Below are 17301 nucleotides of genomic sequence, written 5' to 3' on the forward strand. Positions count from 1 at the left end.
TCAGATTCTGTGTCTCCTGTCTCTGCCCCTCCCCCACTCACACTCTATCTCTCAAAAAAATTTTTTTAAAAAATTTTTTTTTAATTTTTTTATTCCAATTTAGTAGCTTAATGATCTTGGGCATGTTACTTAAATTCTGCCCTTATCTATAATATGGAAACATTAACTATATCTCATTGAGTTATTATGAGAATTAAATGAGAACATACTAGGGGCACCTAGGTGGCTCAGTCAGTCAGGCGTCTGACTTTGGCTCAGGTCATGATCTCACGGCTGTGAGTTCAAGCCCCGCATCAGGCTCTGTGCAGGCAGCTCAGAGCCTGGAGCCTGCTTCAGATTCTGTGTCTCCCTCTCTCTCTGTCCCTCCCCTGCTCATGCTCTGTCTCTCTCTCCTTCAAAAATAAATAAACATTAAATGAGAACATACTAAGGAGTTAAAGAATAAAAATGCATATATGAAGTACTGGGCAAAGTGCCTGTCACACAGTAAGAATTTACTAAAAATGAATTCCCTTTCCTCTCCCTTCCCTGCTCCACCCTTTAATCCTAGTTTTGAATGCTGCAAGAATGCAACAAATTAAGACTTTTTTTTCTTCTTTATGATAGCTTTTCAGTTACCAAGTCTTCCCCAGGGAAAATATACACGTCTTTCAGGTTTCCTATAGAACAGTGCATCAAGATCTCCCTGGTTACCTTCTTTATAGTTTAGCCTTGATTGCCCTCCAAACTGTGAAAGGTCTGCTAAAACACAATAGTAAAAAATGTACACAATATTAAATATATAATCTAACTAGGACAAAATTGAATAGGACTATTATTTCCCATAATCTAGATATTAAAAACATGGCTTCTGATCTTCTAAATACACTAAATGTATCTTCAACTTTGTATGCTGGAACATGAAACTTCACACAAGGTAAACTGATATTATTAGACCCCATTCAAATAAGCTGAAATGCTAAAGTACTAGGAGAATGTGTGAGTTTCCAGGATAATACCTCTTCTGATAAATGTTCCTATTTTATTTTAAGAAGACCTAAACATGACCACTTAGATCATCAGACAAACAACTCATCTGTTCTGATAAAGTAAGTCAGAAGTCCATTGCAGAGACTGTAGCCCATTGCAGAGCCCGTTGCAGAGAGCTATCAAGAAAGCAATCAAGAGGAAAGAGGAAGTTAGTTCTGGGGTTAGGGTAGACTATTCTATAGTTTACATTGCAAAGGTTAAAGGAGGAATCTGATAAAAGGGAAAATAAAATTAATAACATGAAGTACTATCAAAAAATATTCACCAAAAAAATATTTTTATTCAATTTTGTTTTTCTCAAATGTATTATTTCCACTAAAAGGAATATTTTATAGCCATTAAAAATGACAGTTAAAACAAGTACACAAAGATATATGTACAAGAATAATAACTTACATGTTGTCATTATTAGTAACAGAAAAAAAAACACAGATAATCCAAATGTCCATCAATAGGGATAGGTTAAAAAAATTATAGCATATCCATATAATTTAATAGTCATTAAAAGAATGAGATCAATTTTATACATACTAACATGGAAAGATGTCTAAGTTTCACTGTTAAGTAACAATAGCAAGTTGCAAAATAGAATAAATAGTGGGATCTTGTTTTTATTTTTTGGTATAATAGTGAACATTGTATCTTCTTATCTATAAAATAGAGATAAACATTAACTATATCTCCCTGAGTTTTTAAGAGAATTAAATGAGTATATGCCTAGAAAACAATTTAGAGGAATATACACACTAAACTGTCATCTTGGTGGAAGAAGTGATTATAAGAGACACTCATTTTTTTATGGAATACATTCTTTATAGTTGTTTCTTGCAATGATCATGCATTACTTTTGTTTAAAAAATGAAGTTAAAAAGGTAGATCTATCCTTTCATCCCTCCTACAACAGTAGCTTAGACCACATGAGACAAAATTTATGATATATGTGAAATGGGAAGAGGGAAAGGCAAAGAATGTAAAAATTGAATAATCAGTGATTATAATTATATAAAATTATGCACTGGAAAAAAATAAGGGAATAATACCAAGTGGTAATGTTATTTTGGGGTAAAAAGATTATGACTTGTTCTTTACTCTTATTCTAAACCTTCTATAATGGTATATAGCTTCTATAATTATAAAACAAAGTATCAATTTGACATAATAAATGTGGCAAAGTTCACATAATTTTGAAATCAATCTATATGAACTTGAATCTCTTAAAACATTTAATTATGAATGTATATAAATACAACTACAAAGGATGTAGTCATTAAACTGAATTCATATTAATTGTAGCATATTACCTGGCATTTCTTTAACTTTCTGATAGGGGTTTGCTTCCTTGAAATATTTTTTCTGATTTAAGTTTAGGAAAAAATTTCAATTGCAGTTTAAAATGTATTCTCTGGGGGTGCCTGGGTGGCTCAGTCAGTTAAGTATCTGACTCTTGGTTTTGGCTCAGGTCATGACCTCAGAGTTTGTGAGTTTGAGCCCCGCATCGGGTTCTGTGCTGTCAGCACGGAGCCTGCTTGAGATCTCTGTCTCCCCCCCCCCCGCCTCTCCCACGCTCTCTCTGCCTCTCTCAAAAATAAACATTTAAAAATAAAATAAAATGTATTCTCTGGTATAATTATGGTGCTTTAAGAGGGCTTTCAATATGATTTCCTTAAATTTGTTATGAAGCCCCAACATGACCAGAACTTTACCATGCCAGAGGAATTATCTGGTCTTAAGAATCCAAAGGAAACAGCATACAACTATTTAAAAATGTATTTTCTGGGGCACCTGGGTGGCTCAGTGGATTAAGTGTCTGACTCTTGGTTTCAGCTCACGTCATGATCTTGTGGTTCATGGGATCAAGCCCCACATTGGGCCCTGCGCTGATGGCTCGGAGCCTGGTTGGGATTCTCTCTCTCTCCTCTCTCCCTCTGCCCCTCCCCCCACTTGCTCACCCTCTCTCTCTAAACATTTAAAAAATTAAAAATAAAAAAAAAGCATTTTCTCACAATGCCTTTTCTCAAGGGTCTTTATCAAATACACACGTAAGTTTCCTTTCAAATAAAGGGTCATTTTCAGGCCAAAATTTCACTCCTGTGAAATATTTCTACTACTTCACAGGCATGAAAGATTTCAACATTATTTCAGACTAGCCAGAAGGAAACACACTACAACCTGTAACAGGTCACATAACATGACAATCTTCAGTGACATTTGTTGCATCCATAATTCCTTAGTCTGGCTTTCAAATACTATACTCTACTAAAACGGGCCTAATCATATCCACCTTAACCCACCTTTCAAGCCTACCCTTCCCTTCCTATTTCAGCTGAAGTGATATTCACCTCATTCTAACTGGTTGTACTCAATTAATGTCTTCCTATCTCTACTCTTGCACCTCTTCCAATCTATTCTCCAAGGGGAGTAAACTTTTGAGAACTCTTCATGTGTGATACAAAGGCTCTTTCTTATTTTCCGCTACCCTCATCTCCAGCCTCATCTATCTCTATCCCTTTACCCACAGACACGATCTATTCCAGACATAGAGAACAATTTGTAGAGCCCTGCTCTTACTTCAATGCCTGTACAGGTAATATTCTTTCTCCCTGTTATGTTCTTCATGACCTCTTCAAACGACTCTCTCAATAATCACCACACGTGGGAAGTGTCCTCTGACCCCTCAATCTCCTTTTTTTGTGCTTTGATAATGCCTTGCACAAATCTTTGCTATTACAGTAATTACATAGTATTTTAATTGTTGTTTATCTATCTCTTTTACTGGACTATGAGCTCCGTGAGGGCTTAGACTCAAACTTACCTCCAAATGAATTGTGGCATACAAATTTCAATACTACTATATGAATCAAAATTTACAGTGGAGGAAAAAAATAGGCCATTGAGACTCCATATTTTTTTAAAAAAGTTTTAATGTTTATTTATTTATCTTGAGAGAGAGAGAGAGAGAGAGAGAGAGAATGCACGCGTGAGCAGAGGAGGGCAGGGAGAGAGGGTGAGAGAGAATCCCAAGACGACTCTATGCTGACAGTGCAAAGTCTGACGCAGGGCTCAATCTCATGAACCGTGAGATCATGACCTGAGCTGAAATCAAGAGTTAGATGCTTAACCAACTGAGCCACCCAGGTGCTCCAAGATTCCATACTTTCTATGTAAAAGCATATTCATTCTTTTATTCATTCAATCAACAAATATTTATTTAGTACCTACTAGGAGCCAAGCACTATGCCAAGCTCTAGAGAGTTGGTGATGATAATACAGACACAAACACAAGAAGAATTCTGAGAGAATACAGTCCAAACTGTTAACACTGGCTATTAACTGTTTGAATCTAGGGAGGATTTGAATAATTTCTATCTTTTCCTTTAAAATTACCTCTATTTCCCCATTCTTCCTTAATGAAAATGCATTAATTTTATAAACACACATACACACAAATATATATGTGAGATATCCTCACAAATTACAAATTCCTACAAATCAGTAGGAATATAATACCCAAAGTAAACAATGTATAAATTTGTGTATCAGAGCTAATATGAAAGCAAAACAATTTTTTAGAACTTTTAGTCAGATTCTAATTATAGATTTCAAATATAAAGAATAAACTGGGGCACCTGGGTGGCTCAGTTGGTTAAGCATCCAACTTCAGCACAGGTCATGATCTCTCGGTTCACAAGTTGGAGCCCTGCATTAGGCTCTGTGCTGACAGCTCAGAGCCTGGAGCCTGCTTTGGATTCTGGGTCTCCCTCTCTCTCTCTGCCGCTCCTCCCCCCTTTGTTCTCTCTCTCTCTCAAAAATAAATAAAACATTAATAAAATAAAAAAAAAAAACAAGAATGGGGTGTCTGGGTGGCTCAGTTGGGTAAGCATCCGACTTCAGCACAGGTCACAATCTCTCGGTTCACGAGTTGGAGGCCCGAGTTGGGCTCTGTGCTCACAGCTCAGAGACTGGAACCTGCTTCAGATTCTGTGTCTTCCTCTCTCTCTGCCCCTCCCCCACTCATTGAGCTCTGCCTCTCTGTCTCTCAAAAATAAACAAAAACATTAAAAAAATTTTTAAAAAAGAACAAAACTAATGTATGCCAAAATACTTCTGGATTTCCACAGTATCTACTTTTGAAAAAGATCCCATGTAAATTGCCCAAGAAAAACACTGACCACAACATCAATACCACGAGTTTTTCCATATTGCAGAAAGAAAATTATGTCAATGTATTCCACTTAATGCAGAAGAGATGACAGCCTCCATACAATTTATTCAGAAGTCAAATTAATAAATAACACCATATTTCATCTGTATAATGATTTACAGTTTATAGTTCACAAAGCACTTTGACCTTCACAATAATTCTGTTTTCTTGTTCCCACTGGATAGATTAAAAAATGAAGGATTAAAATGGAGGCCTTTCTAAATAGGACTCAAAATCCAAAAGCCATAAAAGAAAAGATTAAGAAATTTGTCTACATAAAAAAAAAAGAAAGAAATTTGCCTAAATAAAAATCTAAAAGTTCTGCATGGGAATAAAATAAAAGAAGACAGATGACAAATACCAAAATGGGAACACATACCACAGGAAAACAAACTATCATATATACATGAATTATATAAAGTATGTGTGTGTGATGTGTATAAAAATAGAGAGAGACCTAGAAATCAACAGAAAAGAGGCCTATGACAACAGAAAAATAAGAATTTAAACAGGTAGTTTATAGAAAATGAAATATGAATAATTCAAACAATATAAATAGATGCTTAACTGTTACCACAACTTTTTTAAAACTTAAAACTAGGTACCATTTTTCTCTATCAGATTGGCAAAAACTCAACTTTGATAATAGCAAAGCATAATATTAACAACACTGACCCTAGAGCCAGAGTGCATAGTTTGAATTTCTGCCACAATAGCTGTATGATTTGGGCAAGTCACTTAAATTCTCTATTTCTCAATTTATTCACCTGAAAAACAGAGATAATAATAGTACCTATCTCAAAGGGATGTTAGTAAGATTAAAGGAAGTAATATGTATAAAGCACTTCAGATATTGCCTGGCACGTAGTAACCACCTTATAAGAATTAGCTATGATACAGCTAATGTTGGTGAGTGATCAAGCAAGCTTGATATACCTCAAGCAATGTATCTTAGAACAACCTCTAAGGAAAGCAATTTGGCAGTATTTCATATTTATAAATGCAAATATCCTTTGACTTAGAAATCCCACTTTCTTCCAATTTATTCTATAACTACCCTTATACACATGTAAAATGACATATGTTCAAGGGGCTTCCTTACAGAATTGCTTACAATATAGGAAACCTGGAAGTAATACAAATGTCCAACAATAAGGAACTAGTTAAATAAATTATGATAGAGCCACTCAATGGAATACTATGCAGGTGATTTTTTAAAAAAGAAAGAAAGAGGGGCGCCTGGGTGGCTCAGTGGGTTGAGTACCCGGCTTCGGCTCAGGTCATGATCTCACAGTTTGTGGGTTCAAGCCCCGCATCAGGCTCTGTGCTGACGGTTTAGACCCTGGAGCCTGCGTCGAATTCTGTCTCCCTCTCTCTGTGCTCCTCCCCCACTCATGCTCTGTCTCTCTCTCTCCTTCAAAAATAAATTAAAAAATTAAAAAAAATTTTTATAAGAAATAAAATAAAATAAAAAAGAAAGAGGTTGGGGCGCCTGGGTGGCTCAGTCGATTGAGCGTCCGACTTTGGCTCAGGTCATGATCTCGCGGTCTGTGGGTTTGAGCCCTGCATCGGGCTCTGTGCTAACAGCTCGGAGCCTGGAGCCTGCTTGGGATTCTGTGTCTCCCCCTCTCTCTGCCCCTCCCCCGTTCATGCTCTACCTCTCTCTCTGTCAAAAATAAATAAACATTAAAAAAAAATAATTAGAAAAAAGAAAGAAAGAGGGGCACCTGGCTGGCTCGGTGGAACATGTGACACTTGATCTTGTGGTTGAGTTCGAGCCCCACATTAGGTGTAGAGATTACTTAAAAAATTTTTTTATTTTATCATTTTTTTTTTTAATTTTTTTTTATAACATTTATTTATTTTTGAGACAGAGAGAGACAGAGCATGAACGGGGGAGGGTCAGAGAGAGGGAGACACAGAATCTGAAACAGGCTCCAGGCTCTGAGCTGTCAGCACAGAGCCCGACGCGGGGCTTGAACTCACAGCCCTCACAGACCGCGAGATCATGACCTGAGCTGAAGTCGGCCGCTTAACCAACTGAGCCACCCAGGCGCCCCTATTTTATCTTTAAAAAAAAAAAAGAAAAGAAAGCAGAAGCTTTTTACATACTGATCTAAAAAGGTCTCCAAGATATAGTATGTGAAAAAGCAGTATGGGGGGGCAGGGAGTACAGATGAATGGGGAACCATGTGCTAACTTTTACATTAAAAATGGGAAAAATAGGGACGCCTGGCTGGCTCAGTCAGTGGAGTGTGGGACTCCTGATCTCAAGGTTGTGAGTTTGAGCCCCATGTTGCACGCAAAGCTTACTTTAAAAAAAAAGCTGAGGGCGCCTGGGTGGCTCAGTCAGTTAAGCATCCAACTTCTACTTAGGTCATGATATCGCAGTTAGTGAGTTCGGGCTCTGTGTTGGGCTCTGTGCTGACAGCTCAGAGCCTGGAGCCTGCTTCAGATTCTGTGTCTCCCTCTCTCTCTGCCCCTCCCCCACTCTCACTCTATCTCTTGCTCTCTCTGAAAAATAAACATTAAAAAAAATTGTTTAGGGGCACCTGGGTGGCTCAGTTGGTTAAGTGCCCGACTTCAGCTCAGGTCATGATATCACGGTTCATGGGTTTGAGCCCCATGTCAGGCTCTGTGCTGACAGCTTGGACCCTGGAGCCTGCTTTGGATTCTGTGTCTCCCTCTCTCTCTGGCCCTCCCCTGCTCACGCTCTCTCTCTCTCTCTCTCAAAAATAAATAAACATTTAAAAAAAATTTTTTTAATAAATAAAAAAAATTGTTTACCTGGGAAAAATAAGATTTTATATTCATATTTATATGCATTTGCCTGAAGAAAGTCTAAAAGAGTATAAAGAAACTAGTAGGGGCATCTAGCTGCCTCAATCAGTAGAGCATGCAACTCCTAATCTCAGGGTCCTGAGTTCAAGCCCCATATTAGGCATGGAGCCTAGTTAAACAAACTAGTAAAAGTAGTTGGGAGGAGGCATGGAACTGGGTGCATGGGGGATAGGCACAGGAGTGAGACTTTCACTGTTTATATTAAATATATAAATATGCAAACATTTATTTAATCATGGAATGTATTATGTCTTCATAGATTAATTTTTTAATTTTTTTTATTTTTTTTAATGTTTATTCATTTTTGAGACAGAGAGAGACAGAGCATGAATGGGGGAAGGTCAGAGAGAAAGGGAGACACAGAATCCAAAACAGGCTCCAGGCTCCGAGCTGTCAGCACAGAGCCCGACACGGGGCTCGAACCCACGAACTGCGAGATCATGACCTGAGCCAAAGTCGGACACCCAACCAAATGAACCACCCAGGCGCCCCCATAGATTAATTTTTTAAATGTTTGTTTATTTTAAGAGAGAGAGAGAGCAGGGAAAGGCAGAGAGAGAGGATCCCAAGCAGGCTCTGTGCTATCAGTGCAGAGCCCATGCTGGGCTCAATCCTACGAACTGTGAGATCATGATCTGAGCCAAAATCAAGAGTTGGAAGTTTAACTGACTGAGCCACCCAGGTGCCCCAAAAGATTAATTTTTTTTTTGGAAAACCTGAATCTCACAGAGGATAAGAAATTTGCCTACAATCATATAGCTAATAATAAAAGGTTGATTACATTGTTTTTCCTTATACCATACTGCCTTTCTGAAATTTTCAGGAATGGAAGACTTTAAAATGATCACAAATAGGGATGCCTGGGTGGCTCAATCAGTTGAGCATCCATCTCTTGATTTCAGCTCAGGTCATGATCTCATGGTTCGTGAGTTTAAGCCCTGCATTGATCCCTGCTTGGGCTTCGGTCTTCCTGTCTTGTCCCCTCCCCCTGATTACTCTCTATTGCTCTGTCAAGATAAATAAAAATATGGGGCACCTGGGTGGCTCAGTTGGTTAAGCATCCGACTTCGGCTCAGGTCATGATGTCAGAGTTCGTGAGTTCAAGCCCCATGTGAGGCTCTGTGCTAACAGCTCAGAGCCTGAAGCCTGCTTCAGATTCTGTGCCTCCTCTCTCTCTGCCCCTCCCCCGCTCACAGTCTGTCTGTCTCTCTCAAAAATAAACATTAAAAAAAAATTTTAACAAACAATAAATAAAATAAACTTAAAAAATGTATCACAAAAAGTTTTTTTAAAAATTTTAAAAGGGGGGCGCCTGGGTGGCGCAGTCGGTTAAGCGTCCGACTTCAGCCAGGTCACGATCTCGCGGTCTGTGAGTTCGAGCCCCGCGTCAGGCTCTGGGCTGATGGCTCAGAGCCTGGAGCCTGTTTCCGATTCTGTGTCTCCTTCTCTCTCTGCCCCTCCCCCGTTCATGCTCTGTCTCTCTCTGTCCCAAAAATAAATAAACGTTGAAAAAAAAAAATTAAAAAAAAAAAAAATTTTTAAAAGGGAAAAAAAATTTTTTAAGGGGCACCTGCCTGGCTCAGTCAGTGGAGCATGTGACTCTTGATCTCGGGTCAGGAGTTCAAGCCCACGTTGGGCCTAGAGCTTACTTATAAAAAAAATTACCACAATGGGAATGCAAGCTGGTGCAGCCACTCTGGAATACAGTATGGAGGTTCCTCAAAAATTAAAAATAGAACTACTCTACGACCCAGCAATTGCACTACTAGGCATTTATCCACGGGATACAGGTGTGCTGTTTCGAAGGGACACATGCACCCCCATGTTTATAGCAGCACTATCAACAATAGCCAAAGTATGGAAAGAGCCCAAATGTCTATCAGTGGATGAATAAAGAAAATGTGGTATATATATACAATGGAGTATTACTCGGCAAACAAAAAGAATGAAATCTTGCCATTTGCAACTATGTGGATGGAACTAGAGGGTATTATGCTAAGCAAAATTAGTCAGAGAAAGACAAATATCATATGACTTCACTCATATGAGGACTTTAAGACACAGAATAGATGAACACAAGGGAAGGGAAACAAAAATAGTATAAAAACAGGGAGGGGGACAAAACATAAGAGACTCTTAAATATGGAGAACAAACAGAGGGTTACTGGAGGGGTTGTGGGAGGGGGGGATGGGCTAAATGGGTAAGGGGCATTAAGGAATCTACTCCTGAAATCATTGTTGCACTGTCTGCTAACTAATTTGGATATAAATTAAAAAATTAAATTAAATTAAAAAAAGAAAAAAAATTATCACAAGTAGGCTTTTCTCTGAAATAACCACCTACTCTGAGTGCTCAGCAAAAATAATACTAGTGACACCACACTGAAGTAATTAATCTCTGTATGATGACTTGGAATATAGTATAATACCCATTGTTGGTCCAAAACATTCACCATCACCCACACTATACATTGTAATAATTGGGCTTCATTTACTGGAAGGAGATGAAATTCTTATAAAAGCCCTTATCACAGGTTTCAAATTCCAACACAACATTCATTTTGCAGAACAATGAAGGGTACGGCACTAAGAATATATCTATAAACACTTTCACATAGGGGGAAAAAACATTAAAGCAAGTCAGCTTTCTACTATAAGTAAGCCAAGGAATGAGTACATGTAAATATGTAATTTTCTTTTTACAAATAACATAAGCACAAAATGTTATTGGGGATCCTGGGGTGGAGAGTCCCTAGCCTAGCCTGCCAATACTTTTATTCTTATTTTTTTTAATGTTTATGCATTTTTGAGAGAGCAAGCATGACCGGGGTAGGGGCAGAGAGAGGACAGTGGATTCAAAGCAGGTTTTGTGGTCACAGCAGCAAGCCCGACATGGGGCTTGCACACATGAACCGTGAGATCATGACCTTTGCCAAAGTCAAACGCTCAACCAACTGAGCCACCCAGGTGCCCCCATACATACACTTTTAAACAGAATTAAACAGGCCCACCATATGCTAAATCTCAAAGGATTTGTGTTTGAGACCATCCCAAATACATATCGGTATAAGAGAATACATCAAATATCCAGGGCAGTAAGTATCAAGGATCTCAACAGTAATTCGCAAACATCTGTATCACCTAGTACTACTTCTAACAAGTAACCAAGAACCTCCAACTCGATCCTCAGTCTCTCAGTTCTGACCAGCCCCACCTACAGATCCCAACATCTCCTGTGTTCCATTCCCTGCTATCATCCCGGGCAACTATGACATCCATACTAATGACATGTCCAACATACTTCACAGCCCCATAACCTCCCACTACTTCTAAGCCTATACTTCCACTAGCTTCAACAGCACTATGACAGTTACACCCTGGTTGTTTTGTTTGTTTGTTTGTTTGTTTGTTTGTTTGTTTAACCTTGAAATATTGAACTCTCAGCTTTCCCATTCTGTATTTCTTAAAGAACCTGATCTTCAACTATATTTCTCATTGTCTGCTTATTCTTCAAGCTTTTACTTATAATCCCAACTTGGACTCTCAGATTCCATCATATCTCCCACACTATTACTAGCAGTATAAAGTTACTCTCCATTTTATCTTTCTTTTTTGTATATTCCAATTCTAGATCAACTCAACCATCTTTTTTGCTCTCCTGCTCTTAGGCTTCTGGAGAAGTATAAAATCCATGCTACTAGGCCCTATTACAAATACATTATTTCTAACTTTTACTGGGCCCTCAATGTGATCAGCAATGTTCTTTTTTTTTTTTTATCCTTAATCTATTCTTCTTTCATTTCCTATTGAAGATTTCCATGGCCCTAATATTTACCATAGTTCCTTCAGTCTCCAAAATAATTGACTCTCTACAGATAACTAATCTCATCAAGAAAATAGGCCACCTGGAGTGCCTGCGTGGCTCAGTCAGTTGAGCATCCGACTTCAGCTCAGGTCATGATCTCACAGTTTGTGGGTTCGAGCCCCGCATCGGGCTCTGTGCTGACAGCTTGCTCAGAGCCTGCAGCCTGCTTCAGATTCTGTGTCTCCTTCTCTCTCTCTGCCCCTCCCCCGCTCATTCTCTGTATCTCTCTCTCAAAAATAAATGTTAAAAAATTAAAAAAAAAAAAAGAAGGCCATCTGTCAAACTCCCTCATCTTTTCCTTCTACCACATCATTATCCATCTTGACTTGTATTATTGTCAAGGACTAAAACCCAACTGATTTCTTAGGTAAATTTTCCACTCAATCTACAAAATTCTTTCACTCATGCTAAAAAGAAAAACACACATGTACCATAGTGGAAAGAACACAGGTTTCAGAGATAGATAGATTTTGTTCAAATTCTTGCCTATAGTCTTCCCAATTGTAAAAGATGGATACTGATACCTAAACCACAAGGCTGTTGTGATCTATAAAGCATCTTTATGGCATCTGGCAGAATATATTCTCTCTTTCTTTTAAAAAGATTTTATCTCTAAGCAATTTCTACACCCAACGTGGGTCTCGATCTCACCACCCCAAGATCAAGAGTCGCATGCTCCAGCAACTGAGACAGCCAGGGACCCCTAAGTATATTCTCATCTCAATAAAGAGTTTCACACTACTATCATCTCTTTCACAACCACACTTGTTGAAAGAGTAATTTTACTCACTGCCTCCCATTTATTCCTCAATCCATTATGATCTGACTACTGCTATCATTGCCACCACTGCACTATCTAAAGCGTCTTTCAGAGGAAACAAGAGATCTCCTAATTGCTAAATTCAGTGGTTTCTTTCTAATCCTCATTCTGCTTGACTTCTGCAGCACCTGACAGTGATGGTCACCCCCTCCCATCCTGAAACCCTTCTTCCTTTGGTTTCTATTATAATGCCATTCTGTTCCAGTTCTTATCCCATTCCTTTAACCTATCTGGTGTCTATTGCCCTTCAAATAATGATGTTCCTTCTGGTCCACAGCCCTTTTCTTCTATTCTTTCAGTATTACCATCCCATATCAAGTCTTCAAATATCCCTGTTATATTCTCTGTTGACCCTCAAATTTATGTATTCAGTTCCAACCTTTCTCCCAATTTTCAGACCCCACAGTATTATATGAAAAACACCTCAAATTAAGCATGTCCAAAGGGAACATTATCTTCCCTCAAAATTGCTTATGTTCCATCCCTATTACAATTAACACGACCAACACATCCCACCAATGAAGTCAGAAACTTCCCTCTCAACTCTGGAAACATCATGGAATTGAAACCTCCTGGAACTGCATGCCATTGTCTTCATTTTCCTACCACTATCCCAGTTCATCCCCTCTGACCTAGAGTAGCACACTGGTTTCCTGCCTACCTAGGTTTGTTTTATCTACCTCCACACTGTCTTCACTTTCATTTCTTCCTCCACATTTTCACCAGAGATAATCAATCATACCAAATTCCTGCCTACAAAACTTTCAATGGCCCCCCATACCTACAGAACAAAGTCCAAATTCTTCAGCAAGGTTTTCTCTGAGTTATAAACGGAAAGGTTTTAGATCAGACAAACATGGTTTTCAAAAACAAAAACAAAACAAAACCATGGGTTTCATTTCTAGCTGAATCTAAATACTGGCTTAGTCCAGAGTCTTCCAAGTGAAAGATAAAAGGCAGAGAAGGGAGAACGAGGGATGACAGGAGAAAAGAAGGAGACAGTAGTGTCTGAGGTGGGGGGACGGAGTATTTTCGAGTTTAGAAATGGAAAGTTTCCAGGGAAGAGTATTTGAGGGAAGTTTTGAGGGAAGTAAAGTGACGGAGACCAGATCTCTGAGGGAGGAGGGATTACAGAGACGAGGGAAGCTCTCTGTGTGGGGTTGGAGGTCTCCGAAACAGGAGTTCTCCGAGAAAATGAAGGATTCTTGAGTCTGTGAAATAAGAAAAGTTCCTGAGAGGAGTCAAGGACCAGGTCCCCGATACGAAGGAACTTCTAATGGGTGCCTGGCCTCTGAGGCAAGAAGGCGGGGGTCGGGGTAGGGGTTGTCCCCCGACCCTGAGGGAAGTGAAAAGGGAAGGGGAAGGGGCGAGAAGTGTCCCCAGCCGCTCAGAGGAAGACCTTGGGAAGCGAAGGGGTCCTGTCGGTGTTGAGAGACCCGAGCGCCAATGCTCCGGAACCGCGGCGGTGTAGCAGCAGCGCGCGCGGGCCGGGGTGCCCCGGGTTTGTGCCCTATGCGCTCTCTCGGCGTTACCTGAGGCGGGACTGAGCAGCCAGAGGGGTGCCTGCGCGGGCGGGAGGCGGAGGCAGCAGCAAAGTGGGAGCATAGTAGCCCTCACAGCTTGGAGGCGGCAGAGGCTCTTAGCCTGCGGAGGCGGTGGGGGTCCCTCGCGCAGAAGCCGGAGACTCGGCGGAGCTAACGGCGGCGAAGGACAAGGAGGCTACTGCCATGGCCCCGCAGTCGGGACCGTTCCCCCCGTCTGTTTGACGGGGCCAGGAGAATGATCCCAACGGCGAGCCAGAAAGGGCAGCTGAAAGCTCCGCTTGAGCTCCGCGACCGCGAGCCACTGAAACGCCTGCCCAAGTAGGCTGGAGGACTGGGGGCGGGGCCTCGGCGGCCACGCCCCTCTCCTCAAGCCTCCCAGCAGCCAATCAATCGTCGATCCTTGATAAACCAGCTAGTGGAATTGCCCAATTAGCGTTAGGAATGCCACGTGGTATGAGGTTGGCCTCAATAGGCGTCCGAGAAAGCCAATCAACAGCCCTAGGCGCCAACTCCGGAGGACGAAGAGAACCAATAGAAAGTAAGAGGAGGTTAAAAACAGAAGAGGGAGTGTGCTGGAAAGGCGGAATCAAGGAGGAGGGAATACACCTGGGGGAAACTCAAGTCCCTGGAACCTCCAGAGGGCGGGACAGTAAATACAAGAGGGAACAATTAAAATGCCAAACATATAAACGATTGGTAATTAATAAAACTAACAGAAAATGTGTTCGACTGGCGCGGCTTTGCAGTTGGTGAAGTAATAGCTGAGTAAGGACTCTCTGAATAAGAAAAAGCCATTTGAACGTAGAGTCCTGCAGGATCTCGGTATACTGTAGGGGAGAAATGATACATAAAACTATTATATTAGCTACTTGAGATAGTAAAAGCAATGAGTTGGGTTCAAACGCTGAAGCAACAATTAATCTAGACTAAGAATTGATTCGGCGAAGCCTTCTTGGAAGAGAGAACGCTTGAGTTGGCTTGAAAACAAGATTTTGAAAGAGCTGGGTAGGGAATAAGAATTCTATTCAACTGTTGACCATGCACATATTTCCTTCCTCATGCTTTCCATATGCCTGGACTTCAGGTGCTCATAATCTCACGCCTGAGCAGATTGGAACAGAGTTTCCAGGGCTAGAGCAGGCAAAGAAACACCAGAGTATGGGCCTTCCTGCACCAAATATTCCTTGGATTAGAGACCTCCTTTCAGACATCTTTAGACTTTGCCTCCTACTGGAAGAGTCTTGACAGATAAGTGGGATTTGAATAGTTGGAGTATAGGTGGTGTGCATTCCTAGTGGCAATAAAATTTAAGAAAGATGTGTGTATGATTTCACTCATATGTGGAATCTAAAAAACAACAAATGAACAAACAAACAAAAAACAGAACCAGACCTATAAATACAGAGAACAAACTGATGGTTGCTGGAAAGGACAGGGAACAAAATGGTGTGAAGGGGAGTGGGAGATAGAGGCTTTCAGTTTTAGAATGAATAAGTCACGAGAATAAAAGGCACAGCACAAGGAATATAGTCAAAGGTATTGTAATAGTATTGTATGGTGACAGATGATAGCTATACTTGTGACCATACCATAATGTATAAATTTGTCCAATCACTATGTTGTACATCTGAAACTAATGTAACATTGTGTGTCAACTACAGTTAAATAAAAAGTTTTAAAAAGATGTGTGATAGGAGATAAATGGAATGGAAGTTAATGTGGATTGAGCTTAAATGCCAAATTTGTCCTTTTTTATGCTGTGAGAGTTGTCAAAGGTTCTCGAGCAGAGTAGTCTCAACAGGACACTGGTTTAGTTAGATTAATAGGTAGCTCACAGTATCTCCAAAAGGAGAAAAGAAATCACCCAACCCTGTACCCTTGGCTCAAAGCCTTTTCTGTATCATTCTTTTGGCAACACATGATGTGCTGCCACCTGGTGACAGTTCAAATACCATTGTTCCCCACTGCTATTTAATTTTTCTGTTGTTAGAGCCCTGGCACCTTTTAAACCTGTCTCCCACAAAGCCTGATGCAAAGTATTTGATAAATAGGTACAGCACTGGTAGCAAGTATAATTGAATAATGCCATCATACCATATGTATCACATGCCCAGTGAAAGATGTAAAAGAGAGGGGTTACTTGTACCTTCAGTAGGAAGATGAGCCTTGATGGCAAGTTTTTAGGTTTTTGAACAAGTTCTGTTTGACCCAAGTCTGATCTCTCCCATTCCACTGTCATAAATTTCCTTTATAGTGAGGGGAAAGAACCAAGGATTGCCTTATAGTTATTTGGGTGTCAAAGGCCCACTCTTCATTATCTGTCTCCTAGTTAGGCCAGGGCCTTGAATGCATCGTAATAACCTGCCCTACTGATCTCAGCCCTTTATTATGCTTTTATTTCAGAATTGTCTCCTCTTCCCAGCTAGATGGAGCTAAGAGCTGGGAACTTTATTAAGCCCACTGCACATCTTAACTCAGGGCAAATACATACCAGGGCTGGTATGTATTATGCTCAATAAATATCAACTGGGTGGATGAATGGCATTATCTTTTGTCTATATTTAGTGGTGGAAGAGACCTCATGAGTCCTTAGTGGGATGCTGCTGCTTCTAAGGAAATCTTGGACTGCATGCTCTAGAATACAAAATCCAAGTAAGAAGCAAGTAAAGCTGCCCTTAGCCTACATAGAAAGATCTACTTTCCAGAGAGCAAGCTTGTGATGGAAGGATTAGAACTAATAACCACAAGGCATTTTTTTAAATATAACAAGAAATATAGAGTACATCACCCCTAGTGATTCGATTAATATTAAATCATGAAATTTGTTTCATCTAATAAATATATACATGTAAATTTACTAGGCCACAATGTAAACTGTATTTCTTACTGGAGGTCACATCAAAAAATTTTAAAGCCACTGGATTAGAGGCAGAGACTGAAAGAAAGGAGACCAGGAGACTGTTGCAGAAATGCAAGCAGGGCTGGGCTACTGAGGATGAGG

At 40.0% G+C, this 17301-nt stretch overlaps 1 protein-coding gene across 1 annotated transcript in view; it reads right to left on the reverse strand.

The window, feature by feature from the left end:
* TESK2 (testis associated actin remodelling kinase 2) overlaps positions 1-14639 on the reverse strand; it is a 135736-nt gene extending 121097 nt beyond the window's left edge. Inside the window, exon 1 of the mRNA XM_030324475.2 lies at positions 14289-14639. The gene's annotated coding sequence lies outside the window, so the exon portion shown is untranslated. The remainder of the gene's footprint in view (positions 1-14288) is intronic.
* Positions 14640-17301: the final 2662 nt, after the last annotated feature.

The sequence above is a fragment of the Lynx canadensis genome, chromosome C1 (assembly GCF_007474595.2).
Source record: "Lynx canadensis isolate LIC74 chromosome C1, mLynCan4.pri.v2, whole genome shotgun sequence".
NCBI lineage: Eukaryota > Metazoa > Chordata > Mammalia > Carnivora > Felidae > Lynx > Lynx canadensis.